Source organism: Sinocyclocheilus rhinocerous, unplaced genomic scaffold (genome assembly GCF_001515625.1).
Source record: "Sinocyclocheilus rhinocerous isolate Xijiao unplaced genomic scaffold, SAMN03320098_v1.1 scaffold752, whole genome shotgun sequence".
NCBI lineage: Eukaryota > Metazoa > Chordata > Actinopteri > Cypriniformes > Cyprinidae > Sinocyclocheilus > Sinocyclocheilus rhinocerous.
The window spans coordinates 1,517,721-1,530,963 of NW_015639777.1; the positions used below are offsets into that span (position 1 = coordinate 1,517,721).

Genomic DNA, 13,243 nt, shown 5'->3' on the forward strand with positions numbered 1-13,243 from the left:
ATTTGTTGCATCCAGTGGGGACATAATTACTGATTATAATGACTTATACTGTCTTTTTACGCGTTGCGTTGCGTATCGTGCTGCGTAAACATAAAACCATTTCTGCATTTGTGATCGGAGAAACAATAAACAACAAGCCTACTCTATACTGCTCAAAATTCCCCGTTTGAATCATCAGTGGCAAATTATTTAAATATAAAAAACGTACTTACTAATCGATAAGAGGAATTGGAATCGGAATTGATCAAATTCAAACGATACCCAAACCTAATAGGGAGACAGAGGGGGGGAATGCAACTGGGACATGAGCCAGGCCAGGTTCAAACCCACATCCCCACAAGCTACCCCCGTGCTACAACTCAGACAGGGCTTACTTAGGACTGACTAGTCATTCAGGCGGTCTACCAACTTTGTTTTGAAAATATGTTGTTTTTCAGATCCGTAACTTAAATCTGTTAAATAAATCGGGTTCTCAATGTTCTTTTCCTCCACTATGGACATTATTAAACTATAGCATTAAACATTTATGAAACTTAGGGGCCAGAAATGTTTCCTCCATTCTCTAACCTGCACGCTAGCTTCACCTGGAGTTCACAGAACAATCTGGAGGTGCTGAACTGAAATATTGATTGGAATCTTCATCCATCCATCACCAGAGCAGTTTCACTTTCAAAAATCAAGACTTTGTCTTTAGCAATGATTTATCTTGTGAAGAACCCATAGGCCTGGGTATAAAGATGCTTTGTGTCTAAAACGCTTTGTGATCAGATCACTGAAACCCAACCTAGGCTCATTGGAAATACGTGACTCTCCCTACACTTTCTGCAGAACTACAAAAACGTACCTGTACATATATTTCACTGCAGTTTCCAGCTATAATCGCTATAATAATTGATAAATACTTACTCTTGTGCATTTCCTTGCACAATACTATGTTGTCTCCTCAAAACACTTTTACATGTGCATGATTTGTAAACTAATACATTTTGATGTTTGCATTACATAACCGGATCTATATGTATGGCTTTTCTGACATACTAAACTTGCCCGGTAGCACAGCTGGTACGGCATTGCACTTGCGATGTGGAGTGCTGGGGTACAAGTCTTCTGAAACACGAGTTACGACACTCCACAAAAAGAGTTCAAAGCCTCCTAGGAGGAAGCTAAAGCAGCATGGTTGGTTCAGCAAATTTGTTTTTATCTCACGTTTGCGTAGTAGTCACGTACTTTTTTACGTTTTATTAAAAAAATAAAAAGTTTTATCTCACGTTTGTAATGTGATTTAAGGTACATTACATTAATTTCAAATGTGATAGAGCATTAACCTCAACTACCGTGATACTTACAACTATGTAATAATGCATTTCCATAGTCACATTTACATTTTTCTGACACTGAACACACTTTAGCACAGTGGACATTTTACTTTGAAAGTGCCATGAAACGTGCTATGCAATGCTGTATCGTTTTGCAAAAAATACACTAAAAACACTGGACCTTTTAATAAACCCCCAAAAATATGTATGTATTGCTTATAGCGCCTCTTGTGGACATGTCAACTGAACAGTTCGGTGATTTTAACTAAACCACTGACAGACCCATCATGTTTTGTTTATGTTTGGAAGTGTTGCCATGTCACTTATTATAAGCAATGCTTATTAAGCATCTTTGGGCTTGTTATTCTTCGGCTCAGTTCATAAAGCGATCCATTTTATAGAGATAATAAGGTCACACTTTATTTTAAGATCCAATTCTCGCTATTAACAAACCATTAACTATGACTTTTGCCTCAATAAACTCCTAATTTGCTGCTTATTTATAGTAAGGTAGTTGTTAAGTTTAGGCATTGGGTAGGATTAGGAATGTAGAATATGGTCATGCAGAACATGTGCTTTTTAAGTACTAATAAACAGCCAATATGTTAATAATAGGCATGCTAATAAGCAACTAGTTAATAGTGAGAATTGGACTCTATACTAAAGTGTTACCGATAATAAAGTAGGCAGGTGCATGTCGCGATATACAAGGAAGGAGATATACCTCCTTCCCTGTGATTTCTTGCACCACAGCTCTGATATACATTTAAACATGTCATTAACAACTAGTTGTTCATTTCAGTTCCGTACACCCTGCAGAATTTCTGCAAATGCGATTGGCACTATCTGCATATTTCAGGAGTCAATTCAGTTATAGAATTCAGTTGTCACTCCCATAAATTACTGAACTCTGTGTGTACAGAACAGGATTAAGCATTAAAAGATGAATTGACAACCAAATTTAGCTGCAGTGTGTACATAGTATGTCTTAAATAGTTTTGTTACATTTCAGAAGTCAATGGGATACATTATTCTCCCATTTCACTGTTACTGAGCTCTAGTCTTACACTTACAGCAGATTGGTCCATGGGTAGTCTCAAAGGTTCCAGGGTTGACACAATGTCAGACAGAAAAACCCTTCTTGGCTCTAATTGGAACTTTTATTTTTAGAGTTTTGATGATATGCGGACAATACAGTGGTAAATACAAAGATATCAAATCATGCCTGATGACATCCTACAAATAATAATGTAATTGTAATAGCAATTTGCATTAGATTGATTCCACTGTGTCCAATAATAATTTTGTGATATATAATTAAGAATTCTTGATATGAAATCCATTATTAGGCTATAGTAAGTGCGCAAGGGCTGTTTTTACACACCTTCTGCTCTCCATCGCATTTTCATGTGTCATTAACCGATCCCTATAATGAATAATAGATCATCCATTTCCAAAATAATCAATCCAGACGAGTGAGACATTCATAATTGAAAAGAGAGATTTACCTCTCCTTCGTTTCATGGAAGCCACAAATTGACAGCGAGATAGATTGAATTTCATCGCCAGTGAATTTTGTGTGTTTGCCAAGGTTTTGTGTCTTTCACTCATGAAAGCGTATTAGGACAGCCAGGCGTAGATGAAGACTCTGCACTGCCTTTGAAAAGAGGGTCTGGGTGTTTGTGGGAGATGCAATAAACAGACATGCAGTTCAGTATTAGGTTGTGTGGAAGGCTTTGTTGTATTTCGTATTCCATTGTTGTAGTTTTTTCACTGTATATGACTCATGTCTGATAGAGGCTTTCAGCTGACACGTCTAGATGAGACTACACTGACAGACCCTTCTACTGAAGATAGAGAGAGAGCGAAATGAAAGTGGTTGGCATAGTGATGCACTGTGGCATAAAATTCTCACAGATGGCAGAAAGACCAGAGACCAGCTCCCCACCAACACACTCAACTCGGTAACCCTCAGACATGGATCCAGTTTCTTTGTGTGTGTGTGTTTGAGTGGCAAGCTGTGCCCATGTGACCCTCAAGGCAGAATCCTAGCTGATTCTGCCCACTGTGCCAGGAAAAACTGACAGAAGCATTGTTGCACTCTAAAACTAACATGCAATTCAGCTGTTTTTTAAACCCTGGGTTGATTTATGTATTTATCTCAAATCTGATTTTTGTAATCAATTTATTTATTTTTTATCTAAAATCTGATATCTTATCATTCTCTTGCAAATCAGTCAAGGCACTGTTCTTAAAGTGTTTTATGTGATGACGTCACAACTGACCACATTAAAAGCAAGATGTAAATTCACCCAAGACGGTCTGGAGATGGTCTTGGATGGATTCTTACGGCATTTAATGAAGATGTAAATGCAAATTTGTTTTTATTATTCATGTTCCACTAAGTAAAATGTAATTACTATGTAATAAATATGTAATTAAGTAATAAGAAAATCAACAATATCCAAAATCAAATTATTTACACTTGGAATCTTGCTTCTTTCTTTTAGACTTTTCCTCCCTTTTTCTTCAGTTTTAATCCCTGTTACTATCTTTTACTGACAGGAAACTCCAGAAATGATGGAAATTATGTAATGATGGAAAATATACGGAATGACAGAAATGTTTCAATGAATGCAACCTCATGTAATAAGTGGCGATTGGCACTGTACATACGTAAGTGTGGTGTGATCTCTAATTGATCACACCAGAGACGCACTGGAAGGAAGTCAATGCAGTCAGTCTAAAAAATATCTAGATATTATACAGATACAAAATAAATATAATTCAAGAATAAATGTGGCCTGTGGCTCTGTGACACTATGAAAGCTCTGTTTTAGCCCAAAACCAACAATGGCTCAACAAGACTGGCTGTTGTTTGACCAGTGGTCTCTGGTGGACCTGTTTGGGAAATATTTTAATACAAACACACTACAGTGACATGTACCTTCTGGAATAGCTGAAGATGAAAAACTATAGATGAAAAACCATGGGTATGTTTCTATCTACTCCCTAGTTCAGTAAATACACTGCCCAGGGAATGAGACATTTTCAGAACTATTCACTGATTCGCTCCCTATTAGTTACATAGTGGACAGTAAAAAACAGCACACATTGGCTGCTCACTGTATTACTTACTGGTCATCTCACCATGTCTTCTCTATCAAGTCGTCAGAAGCGGCTGAGTGCATTTTTCATTATGACTGTACTTTTTAACAGTGAAGATGTATGGAAGCCACAAATTGATAGCGAGATAGATTGAATTTCGTCGCCAGTGAATTTTGTGTTTGCCAAGGTTTTGTGTCTTTCACTCATGAAAGCGTATTAGGACAGCCAGGCGTAGATGAAGACTCTGCACTGCCTTTGAAAAGAGGGTCTGGGTGTTTGTGGGAGATGCAATAAACAGAAATGCAGTTCAGTATTAGGTTGTGTGTATGGCTTTGTTGTATTTCGTATTCCATTGTTGTAGTTTTTTCACTGTATATGACTCATGTCTGATAGAGGCTTTCAGCTGACACGTCTAGATGAGACTACACTGACAGACCCTTCTACTGAAGATAGAGAGAGAGCGAAATGAAAGTGGTTGGCATAGTGATGCACTGTGGCATAAAATTCTCACAGATGGCAGAAAGACCAGAGACCAGCTCCCCACCAACACACTCAACTCGGTAACCCTCAGACATGGATCCAGTTTCTTTGTGTGTGTGTGTTTGAGTGGCAAGCTGTGCCCATGTGACCCTCAAGGCAGAATCCTAGCTGATTCTGCCCACTGTGCCAGGAAAAACTGACAGAAGCATTGTTGCACTCTAAAACTAACATGCAATTCAGCTGTTTTTTAAACCCTGGGTTGATTTATGTATTTATCTCAAATCTGATTTTTGTAATCAATTTATTTATTTTTTATCTAAAATCTGATATCTTATCATTCTCTTGCAAATCAGTCAAGGCACTGTTCTTAAAGTGTTTTATGTGATGACGTCACAACTGACCACATTAAAAGCAAGATGTAAATTCACCCAAGACGGTCTGGAGATGGTCTTGGATGGATTCTTACGGCATTTAATGAAGATGTAAATGCAAATTTGTTTTTATTATTCATGTTCCACTAAGTAAAATGTAATTACTATGTAATAAATATGTAATTAAGTAATAAGAAAATCAACAATATCCAAAATCAAATTATTTACACTTGGAATCTTGCTTCTTTCTTTTAGACTTTTCCTCCCTTTTTCTTCAGTTTTAATCCCTGTTACTATCTTTTACTGACAGGAAACTCCAGAAATGATGGAAATTATGTAATGATGGAAAATATACGGAATGACAGAAATGTTTCAATGAATGCAACCTCATGTAATAAGTGGCGATTGGCACTGTACATACGTAAGTGTGGTGTGATCTCTAATTGATCACACCAGAGACGCACTGGAAGGAAGTCAATGCAGTCAGTCTAAAAAATATCTAGATATTATACAGATACAAAATAAATATAATTCAAGAATAAATGTGGCCTGTGGCTCTGTGACACTATGAAAGCTCTGTTTTAGCCCAAAACCAACAATGGCTCAACAAGACTGGCTGTTGTTTGACCAGTGGTCTCTGGTGGACCTGTTTGGGAAATATTTTAATACAAACACACTACAGTGACATGTACCTTCTGGAATAGCTGAAGATGAAAAACTATAGATGAAAAACCATGGGTATGTTTCTATCTACTCCCTAGTTCAGTAAATACACTGCCCAGGGAATGAGACATTTTCAGAACTATTCACTGATTCGCTCCCTATTAGTTACATAGTGGACAGTAAAAAACAGCACACATTGGCTGCTCACTGTATTACTTACTGGTCATCTCACCATGTCTTCTCTATCAAGTCGTCAGAAGCGGCTGAGTGCATTTTTCATTATGACTGTACTTTTTAACAGTGAAGATGTATGATAAACAAACAGATGATGCCAGCAGGATTTCAGTCATCTCATCATTTGACAACGTTGGTTAATAAATGCCAGCTGCGTTTTTAATGAACAACATCATAACTGTGTCGCAGGCAATTGAATCATCAGTGTCCCACTGTTTTGCAGATCAAGATTTTAGAAGAAAATGTATATGCATATATAAAATGTAAATTTAAGGTGCTGTATTACATACAGTGTATTACATTTTAGCTTTTATAAAGTTCATTTAAATAGTGCTACGTTGTGACTAATTATTTTTTTTTAACAGTGCAAGTATTAAAAGATATTTTTTTCTTAATTGTTTCAAATGAAGTACATCATGTCACATTGCAGGACACTGCTGTCACTGCTTGAAATTTAATGTCAACTACCTGCCTGCAGAATTGTGCAGAAAGATTTCCACAGAATTTCGTCATTCAGCAGAACATGTTATTCACAACATTCTACACATCTACTGACCTATGCATTTAGTGCTTTAAATATTTTGGCTAACATTGCACTATATTTAAATCCAGTCTGACAAATTCTGCAAATGTCACAAAAAAAGTGCAAAAAAGTGTGCAAAGCAGAAGACTGGACAGAAATACTAAATAATTTCTGGTAACACTTTCTATGAAGCTCATATTTATAATACATTATAAGGGTATTCTTAAGGCATTATAATGAATGCATAATGCATTATAAAAACCTTATAATATGCTATATAATCTTATGAGTATTCATAAGAACAGTTTTAATGTTTTATAATATTTACTTATTTGTGGTTATAGCTTTTAAGAGTATGATGATTTATAACACACAGTGAACATGTTGCATCCACTTAAGTTGCAATGGTTTATATTTCTCATGGCAAGATATGAGACTTATAATACATTATAAATGTATTATAAGTCTCATATCTTGCCATCTTTCTCATGCTACTTTACTTAAAGCAATCAATGACCACTTATAAGTATAGTAATAATAATAATAATATATTTTTCCTCAAACAGCCATAAGATCAGATATCAGATCAGATGAATGTGTAATATGACACATTTGCTTTGAACAATTTTTATTGTAATATCAGTTTGATTATTTTGATGGTACCCTTTAAACAGCTGTTTATAAGTAACTCTGCAGCCAACTGCATGTCAACTAGCAGTCATTGGAGTATTAGTAGTATGTCTGCTAATATGCTAACACTTTATTTTGATGGTTCCCCAACAGATATAAGTAACTTTGCAAGTACGTCAACATTCTTCCTACCTTTAACCTAAGCCTACTAATACTCTAATGAGAGTTAGTTGACTTGTAGTTGCAAAGTTGCTTATAGTCGATAGACTAAGGGAACCATCAAAATAAAATGTAACCGAACATATAAACATTGCTTTTTTTCAGTTGAAATTATTAACTAGCTCACATAAAAATGTATATTAGCCTCACAGTGAACACTCAAATAAAACTCCACACCTAACCACTTACAAGATGTAAGATGCTGTGCAGATCTTAAATAAACAATGTCAAGATATATAGTCCATTATAAATGTAAAAGTAGGTTTAATATGGTGTTCATTGTGTTATAAATAATCATAATCTGAAAGTTATAACCACAAATGCGTAAGCATTATAATGTATTATAATTGTTGTTATGATTATTTGATAAGATGATATAACATATTATACGGTTTTTTATAATGCATTATGCATTCATTATAATGCCTTAAGAATACCCTTATAGTGTATTATAAATATGGGCTTCATAGAAAGTGTTACCGAATTTCTTATATCACAAAGTTCTGTCTCAGAATACCACATCTGTAATCTAAAACTCAAAAGGCCACTTTAACCACTGCACAAATTATGCATATAGTGTTTGGTTAAAATTACTTCCATTAACTAAATAAACAGCTTCACTCTCTCATTGACCTTGGGTTTTTAAACCATCTGCTTAATAATGATTAGGCACTACTTTTTAAAATAATATATATAAAAAAAAAATACTTTAAGAATTATTTATTTATTTATTAATTTATTTGATTTATTTGTTTATTTTTTCTGAGGTCCAGATAATTCTAAGGGACATTCAAACAAAAATCCACAGCCATAGGAGTGGGACACACAGCATTGGCTGAGTTTGTGTGTATGCGCGCATATGCATATGCATATATGTGGAAGCAGATCACCAGGATGGGACCGTATGTGAGTATTTTGTCAAGGGCGAATGGTGCTCAAGGATCAGGTGAACAGATTGTCTATGTGTGCTAGGGACATACTGCATTTTAAATAGTTGATCCGAAACGGAAATGTGTCGCCTCAAAGTCTCTGCTCAGTATAAAAGGCTTTTCATGTGTTTACGCCCCACTCTTTTCATTTTTGGTGGTAAATATTCTGAGTTTGCCCGCAAACAATCGCACATGATCTTCCCTGCAGTCTGTTTACGGGGCGGCTGAGTTCACAGTTTGAAGCAACACATGGTTTGAAAAATGTAATTTGCAGTGTTGTTTGTTCCAAAGGCAGTGGTGCATGAGGTGGTGGGAAATATCGATTGCCTCAAATACACAGGCCCAGTTTTACATGCGGAGGTCATGAGAGGCCTACACGTTACACGTCCCCATAGGCTTTGGTTCTCCTCCTCTTCTCATTCTTTCTTTCTCTCGTCCAATCATCCTTTCACAGCCCACAAGTGGCATTAACACTCCCTAATCTCCCTGATTCCTGTGTGCTTTTCAGCCCACAGTCCCATTAGACTCCTCAGCCTGATTTCCCCGATGCATCTACAAGCCCTGCTAAGTAAACAAGGTAGATTTGGGAGGCCATCTAAGCAGGTGTTAACTCTTGTTCTGCTCTGACTCCGCGTTGGCATGTGAACAATACCGGAGCCGCGGAGCCCGTGGATGCACACCAAAGGCCTTTCAGTGCTGGGGATCTCCCTCCAGTCAGCCTCTCTTTTGGCCGGGGAGGGGGCGGTGCTCTTTGGGGGTATTGTGTGGCCTCCCTAAGCCCCACACTCCATTCTTGAGTGGCCGGCGGCATCACAAAGAGGGGCGGGATTAGGCACGGCTGGCCCTTGCCCCAAAGTCTCTTGGGATTATGCCTTTATGGCAGAGGGCAGTAGCAGATCAGTGCCGAAAAGGGGCTGGAATCCCTGAGCCAGCCACACAGGCCTTTGAGGGCCGAAATGAGCGGCAGAGAAAATCCCCACGGCCCTTGTGTGTAGCTTTTTGTCTTTATCTCAGTCTTAGGCTGAGCGGGGATTGTTGTGGTCTAGGTTGAGAACTCTCACTCCATGCCGCTCCCCTGATGAACATGTTAAGCCTGTAACTGCAGTCTCCACAATCTCTGAGGATGAGAACATAACTCTTCCTGTTTTGACTTTTCAGCTCTCCTCTGCGATTATATCACTGCCAATATGGGACTTTTCTGCACGGTATTTGGCTTATAGCAATTCCAGCTAATTCAGGTTTGGTTAGGGATGAGAATTGTAAAGAGCCTCAATCTTTGATCATGATTCTAATGAACTCTATGCATGATCGCTTCTGCATTTAGCATCAGCGGCCACCGCAACTTCCGGTGCAGTGCAGTGTATGGAAATTGTGCGAAAATTAAACACAAAATTAAATCTTGAAGTGTTACACAATATGACAAAGCAATATTTATATGATTTACATTCACACTTAATATATTTAAAGCTTCTAGAACCCATTGATTAAAGTTTTATGGTTTAATGTAACATACTAATGTTAAGTTTACCTTAATTATATATATATATATATATTAGGGCTGTCATCGTTAACGCGTTAATGCATGCGATTAATTTTACAATCCTTAACGTGTTAAAATAATTTAACGCAATTACAGTGAATTATTCATTCCAGTGTGTTTCGCTTTTAAACACAAGCTTTGTCATATTCTGTGATTGTATCTGAATAGCGTGAGCTCTCACATGTCACGCGCTTGTGTGAAGTACAGACTAGTGATGTTTAGTTTGTGAACGAATCTTTTAGGTGAACGAATCGTTCTCGTTCACGTAATCCATTGACTTTTATTGAATATTTCTCGTACACTGAAATTCCTCAGCGCGGCGCTCTTAGCAGCGCATGCGCAGCTCGGTGAACAGTTCTGTGGACTATTTCATCCTGTCAAAGAATGACTAAACCTCGAGCCAATAGCCTTCGAGTTTGAGATGTGACGGAGCATGTGATTTGTTGAATGTAGTGAACGAATACGCGCATGCGCAGATCAGTGAACCGGGTAGCTCTGTGGACTGTTTCATCCTGTCAAAGAATGACTAAACCTCGAGCCAATAGCCTTCGAGTTTGAGATGTGACGGAGCATGTGATTTGTTGAATGTAGTGAGCGAATACGCCCTTCACTGAACGAGTTTCTTTTGAGTCTGAACGAGATCGAGAGATCATCTTCTCGTTCGTGAATGAAATGACCGAACTGGTACATGTCATTCGTGAATGAGTTGAATGAACTGGTACATCTCGTTCGTGAACGAGTTGAATGAACTGGTACATCTCGTTCGCACCGTTTAGACCCGCACATCCCTAGTCTCGATCAGCAATCAGCAGAAAGCGGATGCAAAGCGCAGTTATAGGTATTGTGCACATGCGCTTGTATTCATATTTAGCATACAGAACATATCTCCACGTTTAATCCCCGATTTCTGAATGTGTAATTGTCTGACCAAACAATTAAAATGTTAATTATGCAAGAAAACTTTGTGCTTTGGTCATCTGAGCAACTTATTTAGACTTTATTTATTTAATGAGTAGATTATGCACACATTTTAATAAAGCCAAATCAGTTTTTGTAACAAGTGAATACGTTCGTTGACTTAAGAAAATGAACGAATCTCTTGAAAGAATCAAAATTCCCACCACTAGTACAGACTGAACGGATTGTCAACACATTCCACCGCTGTATGGCCAGATGAGACGCAAACTATGTTTTCTCGACTTTGATTTGCCATGTTTATGTTGCTGTGTTTAGTTATACGGAATAGATCCGTGTACTGTAGTAGATGTATGCAGTAGGGCTGTCAAAATGACTGAAAAACTAAATGAGAATTTTCTACTTAAATATGATCAAAATTGGAATTATATTCGAAATTTAAAAGGCATAATTTCAGTTAGGGGAAAAAAAGCTTTTGGCTATGTGATTTTCTGGATTTTTTTTTTTATTCTGTCTCTCACAGTTGAGGTGTACTTACGATGAAAATTACAGATCTCTCCATTCTTTGTAAGTGGGAAAACTTGAAAAATCGGCAGTGTATCAAATACTTATTTGCCCCACTGTATATATATAATTTAGACAAATGCAATCCAATAATCGGTTGTAACTGTATTAAATAATACAAAACAAATAAAAATGTGATGACATTTATTTTATAAAATTCAACTGACAAAATGCATAATGGGGCCTCAGCAAACTTCCAAGGAGGCCACAGGGTGGCTTCTCAATAAATTATATGTAGTTTCTATTGAAGAGCATACTGAATCACAATTTTCAATCTGGAATCACAAAATAAATTGTAGTTCATTAAATTTCATATATTTTCTTGGCAGTTTCTGTTAATTAAAAAGTTTGGAAACAAGAAGCATCTTCATATTTTTCCAGCAGGAATACCATTGAAAAAGCCAATAGAGGGATGCTTCGAGTCAAAAAGTTTGAAATCCACTGCATTGATTCACTCCTTTCTTAAAGGTGCATGTTTGTGCTTGCATTTTATTATTTCTCTGAACTCCACTTACAATATTCATAATGTATAATTTAGTCATAATTTAGTTCTGGATGAACATTTCCCATCTTCCATCTCACTCTTACACATGGCCATGGCCGATATTTTGCACTTTTTCATTATTGGCTGATAGGTATTTCTGTTTGGGCAACAAATCAAGCAGGAGTTTTATTTTGACTGAGAACCCAGTGCCTGAGCTCCCCTCCACCTTCTTTGGTTTACTGTCTTTAAATATTCTGTGTAATAATAGAAATGCAAACGCTATAATACTTTTTTCATATACTCTCGGCATTCAGTAAATACAGGTTTTAATCAAGTCTTTGAATATCTACGAAACATGTAATGGTACAAACTTCAGCAAATCCTGCTATTAGCTCTGTGCATAGCCTGCATAAAAACACTTCCGTCCATGCAAAGGATCCAAGCCGTGTTTATTGAATGTGGACAGGAGAGTTCTGCTCTCTTTATGAAAGATACTAGTGATAACAGTATCAAGAAGTTTCTATCTAAAATATAAATCTGGTTAATTTATTTATTTATTTACTTATTTGTTTTCCAAGTTTTTAGTAAATATTGTGTGAAATAAATATAAATTTAACTGCAGCAATTGTTATGCATGTGTTATTTAGTGTGATATCATATAGGCCTATATCAGCTTTATATTGGCCGTCTTGCTCTCTAAAGTATCAGCAGTGGGCATCAAAAAAACCCATATCGGTCAACCACTAGTCCTAACCAGCCACAATTATCATAGACAGTGAGCAGAAGGTTTCTTTTTTTGTGTCATAATGCTGAGTACCCTGCCCACAGTGGACTCTCACTGAAATACAGGTATACTATACAACTATGTAACTGAGGGATAGTTCAGTCTTCAAAGAATGAACATTCTGTCATTTAATTGTCTTCTACCTATCAGAAGTTGATCCAAAACTGTATGCCTTCCTTTCTTCTGTGGGACACAAAAAGAGATGTTATGCAGAAAGACAGCCTCAATGTCACTATTAACTGTCATTGTATAGAAAACAGTGATGAGTGTGACTTGAGTTCATAACATTCTGCCAAAAATCATCCTCCTTTGTTCCACATAAAAAAAAGTCATACAGGTTTGAAACAACATGATGGTGAAAAGATAATGACTGAATTGCAGAATTTAGGATTACATTTAGGATTAACTTTTCTGCTGTACCCTTAAGACGACTGTATGCAACTCACCTGAACCAAGTTGTTGATCTAGATGTCAAAGCTTTGA

The 13,243-nt window shown here is 36.9% G+C and overlaps 1 protein-coding gene across 1 annotated transcript in view; it reads left to right on the top strand.

Annotated features, from left to right (window-relative positions):
• ulk4 (unc-51 like kinase 4) overlaps window positions 1-13,243 on the top strand; it is a 234,135-nt gene that overhangs the window by 178,266 nt on the left and 42,626 nt on the right. The gene's annotated exons all lie outside the window — the stretch shown is intronic.